Genomic DNA, 12,970 nt, shown 5'->3' on the forward strand with positions numbered 1-12,970 from the left:
TACCTCTTGGAACACTGCTGGGAATCCCACACCAGGCAGGGAAGCAGAGCCATCTCCAAAGAGGGGGTGAGTAGGAATTGTGCACCATCTTTCTGGAACTAAGAATGGGGAGGGGTCTGAACACCCATCTGGTCCTGGAGAACCATGATTTTTGGCTTCAGATGTCACCCAGAGGAAAGGTTATGAGGCCCACAGCTTGTGTGCAGAACTGAGGGGAAACACTGACCAACATTGTTCAAGAGAGCCCGTGCCTATCTCTTGCTAACTGAGCGCCCACTGTAATTCCCTCATCTTGTCACCTCTGTTTATGCTCCTCTCAGTGGTGTCTTCACCCTCCCACTCTCACAGTCAGAGCTTCTACATCTCAATGCAAATTTCAAACATTGGACCAGGCCTCTTTTCCCATCAAAGTGACCAACACTCACAGGACTAGAAATTTAGAGTTTCCCTGGAATGAGAGTCTTGTGATGCATGCCTTTGCAAAGCAGTGACTTTAACATTATGGAATTTTATCCACATGAGAAGACTGCTATTTATTGAGGAATTAAGATTAATGAGTTGTCATGTTCTTATGATGGGAAAGGGGATAGATAATTTTGCAATCTATATTCAGCCTTCTTCCATATAAAATCATGTGTGAGAGCATCTGGATGGCCTCAAAGCAGTGGATGACCAGACTACTGGAGGCTGAGTGGCTTTTGAAAGTGCACATTTATTTCTAAAGGAAAAAATTCAAAGGAGGATGTTGGAAGGTAGGGGTGGTTCTGTTGAAAAAATTTGCCTGGATGACTTGACATTACAGGAAATATCCTAGTTCACTTGGTAGACGAAATCCAGTGCTTCCACCCAGGACAGTGAGAGAGAAGTCTAAGGAATTGGTTATAAAAAAAAAAGAAGAAAGTAAGGGAAGGTGAAAGTAGAAAGAAAACAACAACGGGTGTTGTAACCCTAAACATGTATACCCTTGGGCCACAGTTTCCTCCACCACTGGGCATCTAACCATTCCTCCCTAGTATATACATTTATCTTTGTTCACCCTTGGCTCTCCAATGATTTCCAATGGATTGCGGTTAGAATTCTAACAGATCTTATCCAATGGTCTTCAATCAGGGTCACAACGAAAGACAAGCCAAGACCCCCATTTGCTCTTACTCTGTTTGGAGTACCTCCACATTAGCCCAACTTCCCACTTATGCCACTGACTTTAGATTTCTGGATGACAAACTTAAGAAAGTGATTCTGTTACCAAGCATCCTAAATAGCTTCGTCATCATCCCCAAGATCTGAAATTACATGCTGTCCCATTTGTGAGCTCATTAATCTCTGTTTTCCAGTGGGAGCTGTACAATTACAAAGAACTGCTCAGCAGAGGTCTATAATAGCTGTCCAATGGCAGCATCACCAAGCCACAGGCACACTTGCCTGAGTGGAATGGGAATGCATGTTAGGGGGCATGGAGGGCAGGTAACAGGGGGCTTGAGCTCATCAAAGTACAAGGCTTGTTTAGAATTTATTGACGTGCTGTTAAATGTGTTGCAGCTTTTCCTAGTATGATGGCTGTTTATTTATTGATTTTTCAAAAAAGCTTTCAATATTGTGGTTTGTTTATCATGGAGCTTTGAGCTGTTGCAAGTTGACCTCAAAATTGATGTAATTAACTGATTTTAGTTTTCTCTGTTTAACTGATGTTGAATTACAGACAAAAAAGTGTGTGGCGGTTTGTGTAATTTTCTAGTTAGTTGGATGTCATCTTTGGCTTTTATAGCCTTCTGGTTACTCAACAATAACTTTCCAAATGTTAGCTCTGCTCTGATTATTAGCTTTACTATGATTACTTTGCCATTATGCCTAATCAACAGCTGTGTGGAAACTCATTTTAATCACATTTTTCCTGCTTAGAAATTAGCAGATGAAGGATAATTACTGCCGGATAGCTCCAGAGTTCTGATTGGCTGCTTCCTATCTAACACTGTCAAAAATGAAAACTTAAAATGTAAAACTTTTATTTTAACTTTCTAAATAAAGAATGAACTCTTGGCCTTTTTTGGAATCCAGAGGCTGAGAATGAGTTGCTCGTTTCTCTATCTGGAGACCAACCATTTACCAGATCAGGGTAATTTAATTAACTAGATTAATTAAACTAGATGAAAGGTGCTCTTTACAGCATGTGACTTAAGCAGCCACAGAGTCATGAAGGATGGCAAAATTTCTTAATCTCCAGAATTTAAGTAATGGACTTTTCCTTTCCACATAGTTCATAGAAGCATCAGAACTTTCAACAAGACTAGGGCTGGAATGGCTGGGAAAGACCATCTAATCCAGGGTTTGCCTGTGGACCTGGGGGTATATATGTACATGGACATATTTCTGGGACGAAGAGTCCTAGCTTCCAGAGATTCCCAAGGGGACCGTGGCTCCAAAGAAGTTAAGAACCACAGACAAACCTGGCTCTCTCATTTTATAGAAATGGAAACCAGCAGTGTCTCAGAGTTAGTGGTGGCAGAAGTGGGACTGAGAAGCAAGGTTCTCATACCTCCCAGCACCTCCTTGCCTCTCAGAAAAGCTACCACTTCCCCCAATCCAGCAATGCTGTTAGCACCTCCCCATCAAAGACTCAGCATCCCCCCACCATGGCACTGCCCTCTGACCTCTGTTCTGACAATAAATTTGGGCAAGGGTGTGATGTGCAGTGAAATCCATTGAAGAAATGGGCCCTTCTGACCTCAAACAGTGACCAAGGTCGATGGATGGTTAGTTGTTTCCCTGCTACCACTGCTATTGCACACAGTGAAGAGTCTATGAGCCATGGCTCATTCCAAATGAGATAGCAAGTGTACAAACCATCAAGGACCAATCATGCAATTAAGCACTGATATTTAGATTTACATGTTTTCATGACCCCCCAAAATACCATACTAATAATAAATAACAGTTTGAAAAATTGTTGAAAATACACCCATATAACTTTATGGAATTTCTTCAGGTTTCAGATGCTATTGATATTTGATTATGAAATGCTCTTACACAGTTGGAATAAACTTGGGAAGAATGGATAAAACCTTCATAGTCTAGGATGTTTTACAGGTCTGAACATCAAAAAAAAAAAAAAACTCTGCAGAGCTGATATGCTCTAAAGCACTGGTTTGCAAACTTTATGTATTAGAATCATGTGGAGGGCTTGATAAAACACAGGTTGCTGGGCCCCACCCCGCAGGTTCCAGTCAGTAGATCTGGAAAGGGGCCTAAGAATTTGCAATTCTAATAAGTTCCCAACTGAGCCTGATGCTATTGGTCCAGGGACCATGCTTTAAGAACCATGTGTCTAAAGCTCATGTTTACGGACACAGAGAACAGACTTGTGGTTGCCAAGGGGAAAGGGGACGGGGGAAGGATGGGGTGGGAGGATGGGGTCAGCAGATGTAAGCTTTTATACATGGAATGGATAAACAAGATCCTACCTACTGTATAGAACAGAGAACTATATTCAGTATCCTATGATAAACCATAGTAGAAAAGAATTTATAAAAAAAGAATGCACATATATATATATATATAACTGAGTCACTTTGCTGTACAGCAGAAAGTAACACAACATTGTAAATCAACTATGCTTCAATAAAATAAATAAAGCTCATGCTTATTAACTGCTCCTAGCTTTATACTACCACCTTCACACATATATATCACTAACCCTTGACTTAACCACTCTGAAAGGCTCCCTGTCGTCTGGCACCATCCATCTGCCTTACATATCATATAAACACACCTGCCACTGCCTCTTCCTCCACCCCACACTGTGTGCTCCTTCAGGGCAGGGACAGGGGCATTGTGTTCCTCTTTGGGTCTCCCACAGTGTCTAAAGCTTGTTGCCTTGATTTGTAATGGAGCTAAGTTCAAAATAAGGGGAATGGTCTACATGATTTTAAGAATCCATTCTGGCCCTAAGGTTTTATTAGTCAAAAGCTATCTCTTTGGACTTCCCTGGTGGTGCAGTGGTTAAGAATCCACCTGCCAATGCAGGGGACATGGTTCGATCCCTGGTCCGGGAAGACCCCACATGCCGCAGAACAACTAAGCCCGTGAACCACAGCTACTGAGCCCGCATGCCACAACTACTGAAGTCTGCATGCCTAGAGCCTGAGCTCCGCAACAAGAGAAGCCACCACAACAAAGAGTAGCCCCCACTTGCCGCAACTAAAAAGAAATCCCATGCTCAGCAACGAAGACCCAATGCAGCCAAAAATTAATTAATTAATTTTTTAAAAACCCACCACCTTAAAAAAAAAATAGCTATCTCTTTGACCTGGTCTTTGTTCTCATCTCCATGGCAGATACCGACTAGCTGATCACCATTTCCTCCTGTCAATCCAGTGTACACAGCTGGATTGCACTTCCCAGCCTCTCTTGCAGTAAGACGTAGCCATGCAACTGATTGCTAGTCAACGAATGTACATTACTTCCAGGGCTGGCCCACAAGAACCACCCACACAGGATCTTCCAGCTCTTTCCCCCACCACTGGCTTTAGGCAAATAAGCAGGTAAAGTGAGGGTGAAGGAACCTAAGGTGAAAGGAGCCTGGGTTCCCAAATCACTCAAGCACCCATCTAATCATATCATCACATAAATGGCTTCCATTGTCATAAGAAACTCTTCAAGGCCTGTAACCTCTCATCAACTGACCACTCTTACCCTGTATTCCACGTAGCCCACATCCTAGGACTAAGGAAAGATGTTAACCATCTAAGTTAAGCACCTCTTTGTACACAGAACTGTTCATGGGGCACCCCCAAAATGCCTGCACATGCTTGGACTTCTTCAGAAAAGGGGTGGCAGAACAGTCAATGCAGTGATATCTGTAGTCCGGCTGCAAGTCTCTCCTGGCATGGGGTGGGGGAGGGGTGGTGTTCAGGCTCCCTGGGGCCCTCATTCTGGTTGAGGGAGGTTGGGAGGTTTACTGCCTGCTTGTGCAAAAGGACCTGAGCAACTTGGGAGAGTCTGACTGGTCTGGGCTCTGAAGGTCCTCACTAAGATCCTTTAGAGACCCTTGTGAGGAAGGGGAAATAAAGAGGAACTAATCTGTTTGCAAGTGTCCTACGTCCAGCTGTTGTACTGGACATTTTACACTTTACAGTTATTTTATTTATTTATTTTTAATTGGAGTATAATTGTTTTACAAAGTTGTGTTAGTTTCTGCTGTACAATGAAGTGAATCAGCTATATGTATACATATATCCCCTCCCCAATGATATGTAACTCTTAAAGGTAGGGACAATGAGGCCCGGAGAAAGTGAGTCTTTTACCCAATATCACACAGCAGTGCCTGGTTTAAGTCCTTTGGACCCCAGGCCAATGCTTTTTTCTAGCATACCATGTAGCCTCTCTAACATCTGCCCCAGGAATGTGACATACTCGGGAGACTGCAAACCCCATGTATAGACGTTTTCTTTTAAAATAAATTTGTTTATTTATTTACTTACTTATTTATTTTTGGCTGTGTTGGGTCTTCGTTGTTGCACGCAGGCTTTCTCTAGATGCGGCGAGTGGGGGCTACTCTTCGTTGCAGTGCGCGGGCTTCTTATTGCAGTGGCTTCGCTTGTTGCAGAGCACGGGCTCTAGAGCGCGGGCTCAGTAATTGTGGTGCATGGGCTTAGTTGCTCCGCGGCATGTGGGATCTTCCCAGACCAGGGCTCAAACCTGTGTCCCCTGCATTGGCAGGCGGATTCTTAACCACTGTGCCACCAGGGAAGCCCTAGACACTTTTTTAAACCACCAGACCCCCAATTTTGGTTTGAGCAGAATGTACCCAACTACTCAACTGTATATCCCAGATCCCTTCCAACTAGGGGTGGATGGATACATAACTCATCCTCACCAATGTGGTATAAATAGAATTGTTCAGGTAGAGCTTCTAGGAAAGCTCCTTAAGGCAATAGCAGCCACAGCTAGAATATACTTTATTTTTCTTTATTTTCATATATTTTTTATGTTTTGCCCTTCTTTTTCCTCCTGCCTGGAACTCAGAAGTGATGTCTGGAGGCGGAGTTGATGTTTGTAACCATGAGGCAACAGGATAACATCACAGGACTGCATATCAGCTCTGTGCTGCCTCGCACGGGATTTCTTTTACATGAGGTAATAAATAAGAGCAACAACACTTATTTGTTTAAGCCACCATTTCTTCAGGTTTCCTGTTACTTACAGTCAAAATTCTAGGTGTTTCCCCTTTGAAGCAGTCTATACAGAAGCGGTGGTAGATTCCTAGCTCCTCTTGCTAAAACGTATATTGGATCTTCTGGCTCCTTTTGTAACTCAAAGCACATTCTCTAGAGTTTCCCTGGAGGGTCCCCAGAAGGATGGGGACTGTGGAGTATGCAGGCTAAGATCCAGTGACTGAATGGGCACCAGCCAAAAGGATAACATTGCCTGTGGTTTGTACCCCTAAGTGGGACTTCACCAGCCTCCCACTGCCACTGAATCCCCCTACCCCACCTCCAGCACGCAACCAATTACGTATCCAAAAGTACACAGAAGAGCACTTATACATACATGCCTAAACCACCAAATCATGGCACATGTTATTCCTCTTTTAGGTAATGGTTTTTCATCTTCTCTCCACTAATTTCAAACAACTAATCAAGATTCTCCAGCTCCATGTGAAGTTTCCAAAATGAGCCTAACCTGGTCTAATCACACCAGCGCCCTAGCAGTAGTGACGATAGTGAGGCATCGTGCTTTGCACAGCTTCTTGAGCAGCAACCTTCGCCCAGGAAACATAGCTGAACAGCCTGAGAAGAACCGTTCATGACACAACGGAAACACCCCCAGGGATTCACAGAAATAATGGGGAGAGATATTTGCTCTGCTTAGTATGGCCGTGGAGTAAATCATCCCAAAACTCAGAGGCTTAGGACAACAATAAGCATGTATTATCTCCTATAGTTCCTACAGATCAGAAATTCAAATGGGGCACAGCAAGCCTGGCTTGGTTCTGCTCTTCGAAGTCCAGAGCCTTGGCTGGAGACGCAAAGGCCAGGAACTAGAATCACTAAAGCCTCACTCCTTCACATGTCTGGTGGTTGATGCTGCTGCTGCTGGGGGCTCTGTTAGGACAGTCAGCTGGAGCATCCACATGATGCTTCTCCAGGTGGCCTGAGCATGGTTCCAAGAGTGAGTGTTGCAAGAGACAGAGCTAGGTGGAGCCATGTTACCTTGTATGACCTAGCCTTGGAAATCATCCAGAGCCACCTCTGCTGTGTTCTGTTGGTTCAAGGGGAGGGACCGTATACCGCACCTCTTGATGGAAGCATATTAATGTCACATCGTAAGAGCGTGTGAGATGGAATATATATATATATATTGGGTCACTTGTCTTTGGAAAATAAAATCTACCACAATGTTGAAAGAATTTGGATGCCTTACTTTTTTTTTTTTTTTTTTTTTTTGCGGTACGCGGGCCTCTCACTGTTGTGGCCTCTCCCATTGCGGAGCACAGGCTCCGGACGCGCAGGCTCAGCGGCCATGGCTCACGGGCCCAGCCGCTCCGCGGCATGTGGGATCTTCCCGGACCGGGGCACGAACCCGTGCCCCCTGCATCAGCAGGCGGACTCTCAACCACTGCGCCACCAGGGAAGCCCCTGGATGCCTTACTTTTATACCAGGGGGTGGAGGAGGGGAGGACAGGCAAGAGGCAGGGAAACATGATTATTGCCATAGACCTGGGGAAAACTGAGTTGCCTATCAATTTTATAGTTATATGTATTCTCAGGCTCTTGCTCTCTTAGTCAGTTTGGGCTGCTATAACAAAGTACCATAGCCTGGGTATATTATAAACAACAGAAATTTATTTCTTACCGTTCCAGAAGCTGGGAAGTCCAAGATCAGTGTGCCAGCATGGTCAGGTTCTGATGAAGGCCCTCTTCAGGGTTGCAGATTGCCTTCTCATTTTATCCTCACATGGCAGAAGGAGAGCAGAGAGCTCTCTGAGGTCCCTTTTAAAAGGGCACTAATCCCATTCATGAGGGCTCCACCCTTATGACCTAACTACCTCCCAAAGGCTTTGTCTCCAGATATCTTCACACACACTGGAGGTTAGGATTTCAGCATATGAATTTGGGGGTGACACAAACATTTAATCCATTACACATGCATTTGTTCTAAATCATTAGACTATAAGAACTGTTATACACACTTTACGTTATAATGACCCACAGTTCTTAGTGTCTTTTTCTGTCCCAACTCCTCATTCAAGCTTCAGCTTACATTTCCCCTCTTTAGTAAAGCTGTCCCCTTCTCCCCAGGGGAGTACATCCTGCTTCTGCTCCTTAACCTCCTTGTCAGGCTCACAGGATTCAAGATATCACTTTTGTAACACCTAAATGCTTATATTACTCCAGTGACAGTAGTTAATATCAAACATCAGTGGGGCAATATTTAATATTCCACTCTCTGATGTTCTTTTAAGCATCTAGTATTTAAGTGTAAACTTTAAATTATATCTAGAAGTATATATTGACTTACTGTAATACAAAACCCAAGATGCAGAGACATGCTCAGAAGAGCTTGCCAAAATGTTACTTCTAAGAGCCTGTTAAGGGGCTTTAATATTTTATTTTGGATTATGCAGATAAAGTTTATAAACAAGATTGTTAAAAAATAATGGGGATGAGAAGCCTTTCTATCTCTTTCTTTATATCTGAGTAGAGGGAATAAAATTCACGTTTATATCTCCACCCCTTTGGGCGAGGACTGGGGCCATTCTTATTCTTTCCAGATTGATGCAGAGCTCCCCCCCGCCCCCACCAAAATCCCACATCACTTCTGAACAATGACCAACCTCTATTGAGAGCTTATCATGTACCAGCCACTTTATATACATCATCTCACTGAATTCTCACAATGATCCTGAAAAGAGGTATTATTATCACAATTTCACTGAGCTAATTGGGCAAACCAGTGGCAGCACTTGGATTTGAACTCCTGTCTGCCTAATTCTAAAACGCGTGCACTTTCAACCACCCCACACACCCTGTCTACTAACGCTATGGTAGGTCATGTGCTAGAGCCTTGTTAAGGGCAGCAGAGAGCTCACCAGACAGGCAGCCATCTGGAAGCACAGAGCTCTTCTGGTTTCCCTCCTAGGAATAAAAGATCAGAGTTTAAACCGTAGCTCTTCCTTTTTCTGCAACTTTGAACAAGTCACTCTCTTGAATCTCACTTTCTTCTACATTATCTAAAATAATGTACTTAATGAGCATTTACTCTGCACTAAGCACTTTGGATTAACTCATTTAAGCATCACATAACCTTAGAAATTAGATTCTATTATTACTCCCATTTTATAGAGGAGGAAACTGAGGCTTGGAGCGATGAGGTGACTTGCCCGAGGTTCCAGAACTAGTGGTAGAGCCAGATTTAAAAGCAGGTCTGTCTGATTGCATGGCTTAAATTCCTAACCATGCAGCATAATTGTCCCTACTAACACTTTTCTGATCCATCTTGTTAAAATGAACAAGATGATATATGTGCAAGCATTTTGTAAAAGTTAAGCATGAAACAAATGCTGTTGTATTTCTGTTAGCTTTTTGACTCTGGTTATGGTAGGAAAACCGTGCTGGAAGAGGGGCTCTCTGGGAATAAACGTCCACATAAACAGAGGAATGTAGAATTCTGCAGCCAGCACCACTATACTCTCTGGAACCAAAGACAGGCAGCCAGAATCCTGTATTTAATTAGATTGTTCCACTTAACAGGATCCGTTTTGTTCAGCTTTAAGAAAAAGTAAATCACTGTTAAATGTCTTTCTGAACTGCTTTAATTATAGATTAGCCTTGTCAATCTTAATAAAATTATGCCTTGTGTTTGAGGTTTGTATATGGAAAAGTGCTCAAAAGCAATTACTTTTTAGGAGCAGGACAGGAATAAAGACACAGACATAGAGAATGGACTTGAGGACACGGGGAGGGGGAAGGGTAAGCTGGGACGAAGTGAGAGAGTGGCATGGACATATATGCTCTACCAAACGTAAAATAGATAGCTAGTGGGAAGCAGCCGCATAGCACAGGGAGATCAGCTTGGTGCTTTGTGACCACCTAGAGGGGTGGGATAGGGAGGGTGGGAGGGAGTCGCAAGAGGGAGGGGATATGGGGATATATTTATATGTATAGCTGATTTACTTTGTTGTAAAGCAGAAACTAACACACCATTGTAAAGCAATTATACTCCAATAAAGATGTTTAAAAAAGGGCTTCCCTGGTGGCGCAGTGGTTGGGAGTCCGCCTGCCGATGCAGGGAACGCGGGTTCGTGCTCTGGTCCGGGAGGATCCCACATGCCGCGGAGCAGCTGGGCCCGTGAGCCATGGCCGCTGAGCCTGCGCGTCCGGAGCCTGTGCTCCGCAGCGGGAGAGGCCACGGCAGTGAGAGGCCCGCGTACCGCAAAAAAAAAAAAAAAAAAAAAAAAAAAAGATCTTTTAAAAAAAAGTAATTACTTTTATATGCCAAGCACGTCATTTAAAAAATTCTTATATTCACAGCTTGATCCTTTTAACTCTATTCTTAGACTCATTTTTAGGTTTGTTTTTTTTTTGGCCATGCCACATGGCATGTGGGATCTTAGTTCCCTGACCAGGGATCAAACATGCACCCTCTGCATTGGTAGCATGGAGTCTTAACCACTGGACCACCAGGGAAGTCCCTCTTAGACTTATTTTTAAACTGACTCTGTCTAAAACTAAATTATGGCTCCATGATATTGAACAGTTTATATGTCACATTAGTGACATGGTCATTGATTTTATATTTCTGTCCAAACTAGTAGGTTTTAAGCAGAAACATCAAGGCCCCAGCAATAAAAATGTGCATTTACTTCCAAAGAATCTGCTTTTATTATTACAATAAGATGAATTTTTAAGAAATCTTCAAGATTCCTGATTCTAAGGAATGCTCTTAGTTGACGGTGAACAGCTCTATTTTCTTGTAGACTTATTTAAAAAGTGGTACTTGCCTAAATTATGCAGGGAAAACCCAGTCTACGGGAAATTAGTCTATATAAGAGAACCCTAACTCCTCAAAATATTAACTGGAGTTTCAACTAAAGGAAAAAAAAATGGCAGCTTAGGAGTGTGGAGAGAGTTTCTTGATCATGCAAGTTGGGAAAATGCTACTTTATATTGCTTCCTCTTAGAGAATCACAACGTACCTTAACAAATTAAAGGCTCTGAAAAATCCTGTAAGCAGTGAAACTCACACGATTTTCTGTGACTGGGCATTTCTCAAACTTACTTGACCACAAAATCCTTTTTCCAAATGACAATCACATTCCACAGAATTCATGCTCTGTAAGACTTTGGCAGTCTATTATAATTGATTCTGAAATAAAAATGACTGAGGCATGTGACCAAACCACTTCAACTTCCCAAGATGGGCCGTGCTGAGAAGTCCAGCTACCTACAAATATCATTTTTTACCTTAAGATTAATTTCTTTTTTTAAAATTTATTTTATTGAAGTATAGTTGATTTACAATGTTGTGTTAACTTAAATTTAGTGTTATTTATTTATGTCACTTCTTATTCCACAAAGAATTTGCTATAACTCATAACGCTTATACAAACGGCAAAATATGAATGGACTCAAACAAAAAGTAAGTTGAATTAGAAAACCGAGGCCATATTAAAGTAGAAACATAAATATGAGGGGGCGGGAACCAGCACAAATGTTATAACTAAACTTTAAATTTAGTTCTGAACTCCCCAGCAACCAAAACCAAAAGCGATTCATGGCCATTTGCATAATAACCATGATGAAAAAGGAGAAAGCTTTGACAAGTTCATAAGGAAACAAGGCTTTTTTGGACTGAATTCTAAATGAAATCATTCAAAAGGGAGAATTTCATAGGCGACACGATGCTTCCAACCATTTTCAAATGCAGTAACAAATTTATGCGGCTAATTCTTACAGCGTTGCCAATGATAAGGCTCAAGCCAAATATTAAATTCTGCAAAGTTAATGGGTTCCATTTGTCTTTGGCTGATTCAGGAAGACAAGTTACAAATCTAATAAACTCATGATAACCCTAAAACAAATTAGCTTTGTACTTCACCATTTTCAGAATTAAACTAACAGGCAAGAAAAGATAATGAGCTCTTTTTAGTAAATAATAATAGTTAACACTTATATAGAGCTTTCTATGTGCCAACCAGTGTTCTAAGCACTCTATATGTGTTCGTTCATTTAATCCTCACAACAACTCTATGGGGTAGGTATTATTATACCCTTTATTTTGCAGATGAGGAAATGCAGACCCAGAGATTAGGTGCCCAAGGTCACAGAGCAGTACTAACACTGTCTACGGTCACTTGCAATTGAGGCCAACTTTTCCACATGGATGGGTGCCAGTCTTAGGCAACAGAGTGGCAAACACTACTCCCTTCAATCTATACAATCAGAGGAATCATGTAATTTGTCATCTTTGCGTCCCTAGAACTGGAGAAGGTGGTTCAGGGGCACTGTAACAGTCAAGGTCCAACCAGAAAAACAAACCATTCTGAGCACTTAAAACAGAAGGAATTAAATACAAGTCACCGGTTACACAGGAAGAGCTAAGAAACCCCCAGGAGATGGTAGTGCAGCCTGGGCATGAGCAACAGTGGGAAATGGGAAGTGTTCCTACGGCACCCTGGGGACTGGGGTTGCCCTCCACAGACCTATGGGAGCCTTGAAAGAGCTGCCAGAGCCCCCCCCACTAGCTTCTCCCTTTATCCCCACTCCAACCTCCCACTGGCTGAACCCTGCCAGAATCCCAATAACAGGGAAAGGTACCCTCTAGGGATCAGCCCTCCTATGATACAGGGCAGAGCTGTAACTGCTGAAGAATGGATCTAAAAGTTAAAATGCCCAAGACTGGCCCAGGTATTAACAGTTAAAATGTGAAAATTGTGTCTTCCAGTAGCTGGAGCTAATGGGCTTCAAGAGGC

The sequence above is a fragment of the Lagenorhynchus albirostris genome, chromosome 5 (assembly GCF_949774975.1).
Source record: "Lagenorhynchus albirostris chromosome 5, mLagAlb1.1, whole genome shotgun sequence".
Classification (NCBI taxonomy): domain Eukaryota; kingdom Metazoa; phylum Chordata; class Mammalia; order Artiodactyla; family Delphinidae; genus Lagenorhynchus; species Lagenorhynchus albirostris.